General features: G+C 39.3%; 1 protein-coding gene across 2 annotated transcripts in view; it reads left to right on the top strand.

The window, feature by feature from the left end:
• Positions 1–267: 267 nt before the first annotated feature.
• The window catches only part of dpp (decapentaplegic morphogen), a 490,893-nt gene continuing 482,044 nt past the window's right edge, over positions 268–9,116 (top strand). For both annotated transcript variants that reach the window (XM_073970964.1, XM_073970965.1), the window contains exon 1: positions 268–1,039. The gene's annotated coding sequence lies outside the window, so the exon portion shown is untranslated. The remainder of the gene's footprint in view (positions 1,040–9,116) is intronic.

Below are 9,116 nucleotides of genomic sequence, written 5' to 3'. Positions count from 1 at the left end.
TGTTGTTGTGTCTTTGTGAAATAATATCTGTGTGTGTAAGCCTGAGGCAATGTTAAGCAAATGAGTTGGAATCTACGCTACTCGATTCGACATCATCACAAACCAACCCCCCAAAAGAAACAAGACATCCACACGGTTAGACATCAACAACATCTCCATCTCCGCTCTAGCAGTTAACAGTAATGTCGTAAACACTGAACAGCCAGGCAGCCAGGGAGGCAGCAGTAACAAGCGCTGCAGCATCCAAACAACCAACAAACTAACCATCCATCCATCCAGCGAGCCAGCTGGTTAGTTCGTTAGTTAGTCAACCCAGCTGAATGATACAAAAACCACCAGAGTCAAGTCAGCCAGCCAGCAACTAGTGGAACAGAAAAAAACGTATCAAACAACTACAACGTCGTTGTTGGCGACAACAATAACGCCTGACCGACCGGGCCGAGCCGGGCCAGGCTGTGTGACGGGGCGGCTGGTGGTGATGTGAAGCCAATGTAGAAGAAGCAGAAAAAAAGTAAAACAGCACACACAGAGCGGCGACATGAAGCTGCTAAACTGAACTGAAATGCTGCTGTAGTACAACTGATACAAACGGTTATCTTTTTTTCCAAGTCTCAGTCGTAATCAACAACGTGTGAGACGCGCTCGAGAAACTGAAAAACTACAACTTTCAGGTCGTTTCGAAAAAAAGAAGAAAGAAAGAAAAAAACAAAACAACAATAACAAAAAAAAAAAAATCAAAAACATCGAATCGAAAATAATAAAACATAAATACATCAACAATAACATATTTTATAATTGTTGTTTGTTTTTGTTGTTAGTTGTTAGGCTTTTTTTCAAATTAAATTGTTGTTTCCTAATTTCACAACACAAATCTCCTCCAAACGCCAAAGAGGCAAATGTGAAGAAAGAAAAAAAAAGAAAATAAATTTTGTAAAAAATAAATATTTGGAAAAAAGCTAGTTTTAAGGAAGTGTTTGAGCGAAGAGTGTGGGTTTTTTCGTAACGCCGCCATCAAGTTGAGCTGTGTGCGCAAAAAAAAGTGAGTGTCATGTTCATGTCCATGATTTTTTCCAAAAAAATAACAAAAAATAAATAGTAAAACAAAAAGATGTTCATAGTAAATAACAAAAATTATCAACACCTCAAGCCTGCCTGTCTGCATGTGTTTTTGCAGGTGTTCGTTCAATTGGGGAAAATTGGAAAATTGTTATCATGAATTGCTTGGAAAGCCTGTGACTTAACAGCTTCTCTCTTTAAAAATATCCTAAATCATTTTGAAAAGCAAAAAATATTTATGTGAAATACAACAAATTATATATAAAATATCTCCTATAGATGTATTTAAGAAAAAAAATAATGAGAGAAGAAAAAATATCATGCCAAAAGTGGTATAACTACTATTGTGTTTCGCTACAACAACAGCAATAACAACAAGTATCGCCACACAACAACCCCAACAGCAAAATAATAAAAAAAAAATAAATATTTAAATGAAGTTGATGGTAGAAGGCAAATCACTTCATAAAATGCAAAAAAAAAAACAACAGAAAAAAACAAAACGCCAACAACAACACCAACCGATCCAACAGATAAAGCTACAAATCCACGTCAAGCAAACTACAACCAGGCGCAACTAAGTGACCAACAACTCGATCAACAACCATCATCTAGATTTACAAACAAACATTTAAAACAGCCATAAAACAACAGTAATAACAATAACAATAAAATGAATAATAAAACAGTTCGATGTTTGTTATGTTTGTTGTCAAACTGTTTAACGAAATCTCAATTACCTACAACAAACATTTTTGAGAAATTGGAAAAAATTTCTTATGTTTATTTCGTTTTTCTTTGAGTGTATCGCTGTTCAAAGCTGGCCAATGAAGCCAATGAAATTGAAATCTACTTCCTAATCCAAAATTGTGAAATTTCTTCCGTCACAGCATCGTCTTATCACCAAAAAAACAAAAAAGTTTAATAGCCTCCATATACTCAAACAAGAGTGTGTCATTCGCATGCCCTACTTTAGCTTATTTTATACAGAGACATTACTTGTGTGACCCTGCTTTATTATTCGATCGATAGGACTGGTCGACGGTAACAACAATTGTGTAGTATATTTTCCAAAAAACACACAAAATTCGTTGTAGACTCATCGACGCTAGCATTTTTTTAATGCGATGCGTATCCGCTAACTTGATATTATGAGATAACGAGTCCCCCTTTTGACATGTTTAGAATAATATATAGTTCCCACATTTTTTTAAAAAAACTCGGCGATGCAATGTGCGGAATATGGACACTTTAGTGGAACTTTACTCATAACTTTAAATGTAAAGGGCGTAGGTTACTAAAATTTCCCAAAAATGTTTCCTATAGATCCCACGTATCGGTGGCGACCATTTTTACGTTTAAGGGTTATTTTTCAACCGATTTTACTGCAAATTTGTATATTGGGGTCTCAGTGGATGGAGAACATTTGTACAAAACATTGTCAATATCTGTTCGCGGTTTGGTATAGTCCCCATGGAGCGGTACCGGCCGATATGACATAATTTAATGGTTCCAAGCACATTTACCAACCTATTTGTTTGTATTTTCGTATTTTTTGTTCTTCGTGGGTAGAAAACCGCTTTTCGAAATATTAGCAACGTAGGTTCTCGTTTTGAGATATTTTGAAGGTGTTAGGTATTTATTGCCAACCGAGTTTAGTTTACTTGAAAATTTGTATTCGTTGAATAGAAAATGTTCTAGTAAAACAATTTAAAGCATAGATAATTGCTTTGGCCCTAACCGCAGAGGCAAAGGCTATAGTCAGGACGGGGCCGACCATATGCTACACTACACCACTACCCCTGTGCATAAGCTTTTCACTGGTAAACTTTCTTTCAGGGAATATAATCCGAATACCATCAAACATAATATGCCTCTTTCGCTCGGGACCCCCATAAGCAACCAAAATTTCGTGACCATCCGATCAAAATTGCGACCTGTTGCGTGATTGCAAAAAATGGAAGAATTGGATGCATTGTGGTATGTCCCTTGTTTGACCATCTTCGCCAACCCACTTTACACCAATGTAAAGGTAATATTTTCTTCTTCCATTGACAGGCTTTGCCGTTGAAATACCCCTACTAGAAACCGATATATTCACAAATAATAAAACTTTGAATTTGTCTCCACATGAGTTTTTCCCATTTCGATCCCTAAATATTATCCGACTATCACAAAAATCAAGAGGCTTCTTCATCTGTGGGGCCCCCATCAATCCCCAAAATTTCGTGAACATCCGATTAAAATTCCAACCTGTAGCGTGATTACAAAAAAAATGGAAAATTTGGATATATTACTGACTTTTGCAATATCTCGGTTGTTTGCCCACTTACGCCAACATACTTTGCTTCAATATAAAGGAGATCTTTTCTTCTTCCATCGTTGGGCTTTCCTTTCGGAATACTCCTACCAGAAGCGGAGATATTCGCATAAGAAAAAAACGTTGACTTTTCTCCATATAAGCTTTTTGCTTATTCCGACTCCTGAAAATTAATAGGCTTCTTCCTCTGAGGGACCCGCATCAACTCCCAAGAAATTCTTGACGATCCGATCAAAATTGCGACCTGTAGCGTGATAACAAAAAAATCGGAAAATGGTATGCATTACCGACTATTACGATATCTCTGTTGTTTGACCACCTACGACAACTACTTTACATCGTTGTAAAGGTGATATTTTCTAGTTTCCTTGCCAGGTTTTGCTTTTAATATACCTCTTAAAGAAACAGAGCTATTGGCTTTGAAATAAAACGTTGACCTTTTCTCCCAATAAGTTTTTGCCCATTCCGACCCCTGAATATTATCCGGCCATTATCAAAATCAATAGGCTTCTTCCCCTCCGGGACCCTCATCAACACCGAAAATTTGGTGACAATCCGATCAAAATTGCGACCTGTAGCTTGATTACAAAGTTTAGATGGACAGACGGACGGACACATATATGCAGATTGACTCAGCTCGTCGTGGTATATATAAGTATGGGTCTACAACCATTATTTCGATGCGTTACAAACTTTTTGACCAAAACCAACTTATAATACCCTCCCCACATAGTGGTGTAAGGTATAAAAATGTCTTCAACCAACTGGGGGCTATATCAAAGTGTGCACCTATCTACATTATTTTTGGTGGTGAAGTTTCGTGACCACAGAGAACTCAAATGTCAGTTCGGTTAAAATTTTTAGCTAAAATCTAGAGTTGGGCAATCTCGTTCAATTGAACGGTCCGGGTCATTATTTTGCTCAATGGACACCGGTAATTTCTTTGACAAAACTGCGTATTCTTAATTTCACACGTTGGTTTTTATGATGTTACTCATTCAATTTAACGAGATTGCCCAACTCTACTAAAATCCTCAAAAATTTCGAAAATCAGGTGAGACCGTTATATGAGGGCTACACAAAAACATGGATCTATGTTGACGATTTGTTGTGAAGAAGTTTCGCGACCACTGAGAACCTCAAATGTCACCTTACAGCTAGTTCGGTTAAAATTTGTAGCTAAAATCCGTTATATGGGGGCTATTCCAAAACATGGACCTATGTGGACGATTTGGTGTGAAGAATTTTGACGATCTTTGGGAGAGAAGTTTCTCGACCGCTGAGAACCTCAAATGTAAAATTATAGCTAGTTCGGTTAAAAATTTTAGCTGAAATCATCCATATACCGAAAATCGTAAGGTATTGTTATGTGAGGGCTATACCAAAACATGGACCTATGTTGACGGTTTGTTGTGAAGAAGTTTCGCGACAGCTGAGAACCTCAAATGTAAAATTACAGCTAGTTCTATTAAAAAAATTAGCTAAAATCCACAAAATATTTATTTTGCCGTGATTATTCACGTCGAACGTTGTGAAAAAATTGTCGGACGAAAATGATCACAAGTAAATTCCATTTTTTTTTTGTAAAGTGATTTTTTCAAGTCACTGTAAACCACACATGGTCGTATAGCAAACTGTCCTAAGTACGTTTACGCTAAAAACTGTCAAACTTTAAAAGAAAAAATCAAATGGCTTCCGATAGTTTTCGTGAAGGCCTCGTATGTGGACGATTTTGTAACTAAAATCCTCAAAATTCCGAAAATTGCGAAGTACCGTTCTATAGATGTAATACCAAAAAATGGTTATATGGGGGCTACACCCCAACGTGAATCTATTTATACCAAAACGTGAACCTATCTCCTACATTTTTAGTACAGAAGTTTTTTGACCTCTTGAAACTCCAAGTGTCAAAATACCTTAAATCGTGTGGTATCGTTATATGGAGCCTATACCAAAACGTGGACATATATAGCCCATCTTCGAACTTGACCTGCCTATGGACAAAAGATACTAGGGTGCCAAATTAAAGCGTTGCGGACGCTAGGGTGATTACAACAGACGGATGGACAGACGAACATGATCGTCTTAGAATTTTATCCTGATCGATGTGTTGCAAACAGAAAAACAAACTTAATATACACTCCATACTACATATCGTCGGTGTCATGCTTAGGCTGGTTGGTTGGTTTACGTGGTGGCTACACTTTATAGCCTCAATTAGTATGTAAGGAATACCGTTTTGAAAACCACACCACTCGTTCAAGGATTGTTATTTCGTAGTATTAAGTTGGCAGTTAAATCCAGCCTGATGAGTTGAGAAATCGTAGAAGGTCTCCCGGACCTACTTCGGCTATCTCGGCGATATTATGAAGGAACGGCTGTCCTATAGCTTTAAGTCGTCGTTGCATTAGTGCAGGGCAGGAACAGAGGAGGTGCTCAACAGTTTCCTCCTCTTCTTCATCTCCGCAGCTGCGACAGTGGTCGTTGTGTGGTATATTTAGGCGCTTTGCGTGGTTACCGATAGCCCAGTGACCGGTTAACACCGCAATAAGTCTAGCCAGTTTCCGTCGATTTTGGCTGATTAGGAACTTTGTGCGTTTGGCGTTGTATTGAGGCCATGTAGATTTTGATATTCGGCATGTTTCCGTTTTGTCCCATCTACTGTCGGCCAATGATAGATAGTATTTGAAGATATCCCCTTTAACAACTCCCATTAGTGTTGCGACTGACGCCTTTGAGAGTTCGTTAGAAGCGGATCCTGCTCTGGCTAGTTCGTCCGCTTTTTCGTTCCCATCCAGTCCCTTATGGCCTGGGATCCAGGTGAGAGTTACTCTTGACAGACGCCCTAGTTTAGCAAGTTCTTCTTTACAATCTATCACTAGCTTTGATGTGGCAGAGTTTGATTTTAGTGCAAGAAGTGCCGCTTGACTATCGACAAAAATTCCTATCGAGTTTGGTGTGTGGAATTCTAAGAGAATAAGACAAGCTTCCTTTATGGCCAGTATCTCCGCCTGGAAAACACTGCAGTCGTCAGGTAGCTTTATGGATGTAGATATATTTGCATCATATGAGAAGACACCAGAACCGACTCCACATTTCATCTTGGAACCATCTGTGTATACATTGATGTCATGACCTGTTATTGGTGATCCATTATTCCATTCTTTCCTGCTTGGAAATTTGACTTCAAAAGGCTGATCAAAAGTCATTGTAGGAGCGCAGCAATCAGCAGTAGTTGCTATTTCTTTTGGTAGTTTGTGAAGCACGCACGTATGTCCGTAGGCCCTATCGCTCCATATTCCTAGAGCCCGCAGCCTTGCCGCATTACATGTTGCAATTGCTTTGATGTGTATGTCTATTGGCAGAATGTGCATCATAACATTGGGGGCTTCAGCAGGACAAGTCCGAATTGCCCCTGTCACCCTGATGCATGCTGATCTTTGTATACTATATGGTTTTTTCTGCGTAATTTTCTTTTCCACTGCTGGCCACCATACTAGTGCTCCATATGTGAGAATTGGTCTTATTATACTGGTGTACATCCATAACACCATTTTAGGTTTAAGGCCCCAACGGCTCGAAAACATTTTGCGACACGTGTAGTATGCAACGGCTGCTTTGTGAGCACGATGTTCCATGTTACGCTTCCATGATAGCTTTGAATCTAGGATGACGCCTAGGTACTTGGCGTGATCTGATAGGGGTATTTCATGACCTCTTAGTCGTGGTAGATTGGGTATTGAATATTTGGTCTTTGTGGTGAATAGTACCACCTCAGTTTTCCCTGGATTCACACCCAGTCCACAGCTTGTGGCCCAAGTATCTAGTGATTTCAGGGCCCTGTTCATGATGTCACTTATCACGGATGGGAACAAACCAGAGACGAGTATTACCACATCGTCCGCATAAACAACCACCTTAATCCCCATATGGTCAAGTTTGATAAGGATTTCGTTAATGACATGGAGTTCCTTTGTTTACGTGCTTTGACATCGTACTGTTTCCTAGTGAGGCAGTAATAACTCTACTTTGCAGCATGGTGGTTATCCAGCTACTGATGAATGATTCCACGCCAAAGTTATCTAGAGCTTGTTTTATTGGTGTTGAACTGACATTATTGAAGGCACCTTATGTTCCAAGGATTTCTCGATAGTCCTAACGACTTCGTGTAGGGCTGTAACTGTCGAGCGTGTTGACTGGAAGATATGTTGTTTGTGTTATCCATCTTTTCTCGAATATGCACGTCGATGAGTCTTTCGAGCGTCTTAAGTAGAAATTATGAAAAGCTTATGGGTCTAAAGTCTTTAGCATTTTCATGACTACGTTTTACTGCTTTGGGTATGAAGACAACTTTGGCCTGTCTCCAACTCGCAGCAACGTAGTTAAGGGATATACATCTAATATAAATGTACACCAGCCAAGGATTTATTATGGTCTCCGTACTTTGCAGCATTTTTGGTATGATACCAACTGGTCCCGGAGATTTGTAGGGAGATACGCTGTTTATAGCCCATGTAACTTTACTCGGACTTATAATCTCATCGACTTCAGTATCGTTTATATCTGTATTAGTATTGGATTGCACTTCGCTGGTTCTATCAGAGCAGCCAGGGAAATGCGTCGTGAGCAGAATTTCAAGAGATTCGGCTGAGTTATCAGACCATGTGCCGTTGTTTCTCTTTATATATGTGGGATTCAAGTGTCATTTTGCCATAACTTTGCTTAGTCTGGCTGTATCCTTGGTGCTGTCTAGTGCTCCGCAAAATTCAATCCATGATTGCTTTTTCGCTCTGGCTATGGCCTTTTTGTACTCCTTTAGCTTATCCTTGTATGAATGCCAGGATCCGCTTTGGTAGCTGTCGTTGAAAGCTTTCCATTACTGTTTACGCAGTTTATAGAGCTCGGATGTCCATCATGGTGTATAGTGCTTTTTCGAGCGCGTCCTAGGACATGATACTTTAAAAGCTGTATCTAGTGATTTCTCCAATATAGATACAGCTTTATCTATACCCGCCGTAGTATCGCTTTTGTGTGGAATGCTGGGTATTTTGTCCCGCAAAACCCTATTGAACTTCTCCCAGTTCGTTCTTTTCGGGTTGCGGAAGCATTTAATTGGCGTTGCTTTTCCTGATATATTGAATAGTATCCAATTGTGATCTGAGAACGATTTTTTATCGGATACTATCCAGTTAGCTATTTCTAGATGACGTTTATGGATACCAGTGTGAGGTCAATGACCTCCTGCCACCCACTAAAGTTATCCGAGCTTGGAAATACAAAAGTTGGGTTAGTACCTCTATTACATATGGTAAGATTGTTAGTATTAATGAAGTCTAGAACTGACTCACCTCTGTCGTTCGTTTATGTGCTGCCCCATAGGGAATGCCTTGCGTTTGCATCGCAGCCAATGATGATGGTGTTGAGTGGGTGTATGGCCTCCATGGCGCTCTAGACCTCGCTTGGTGGGGCTTTCCTTGAGTGGGCCATGTAGCAACAGGCAATAAAGAACTGCTTGCCATTGTCCAGTTCCACTTTTGCAATGGTGAAGTCCGCTGTACTATACTCTGGACATAAAAATGCGTTTATTTTATTTTTAACAATTAGACATGATCTAGGCTTACCGTTATCCTTCATGTATAATGTTTTATATAATCTGCTATTAAGACCCTTTACTTCATCCTCTACTAGAAGGATCCGCAGGTTATCTGAAGCGACTCTAGAGTGCTTCAGATTGATCTGC

Source organism: Musca autumnalis, unplaced genomic scaffold, assembly GCF_047663935.1.
Source record: "Musca autumnalis isolate F117 unplaced genomic scaffold, ASM4766393v1 scaffold_2, whole genome shotgun sequence".
Classification (NCBI taxonomy): domain Eukaryota; kingdom Metazoa; phylum Arthropoda; class Insecta; order Diptera; family Muscidae; genus Musca; species Musca autumnalis.
This window is presented reverse-complemented; position numbering and strand designations above follow the sequence as displayed.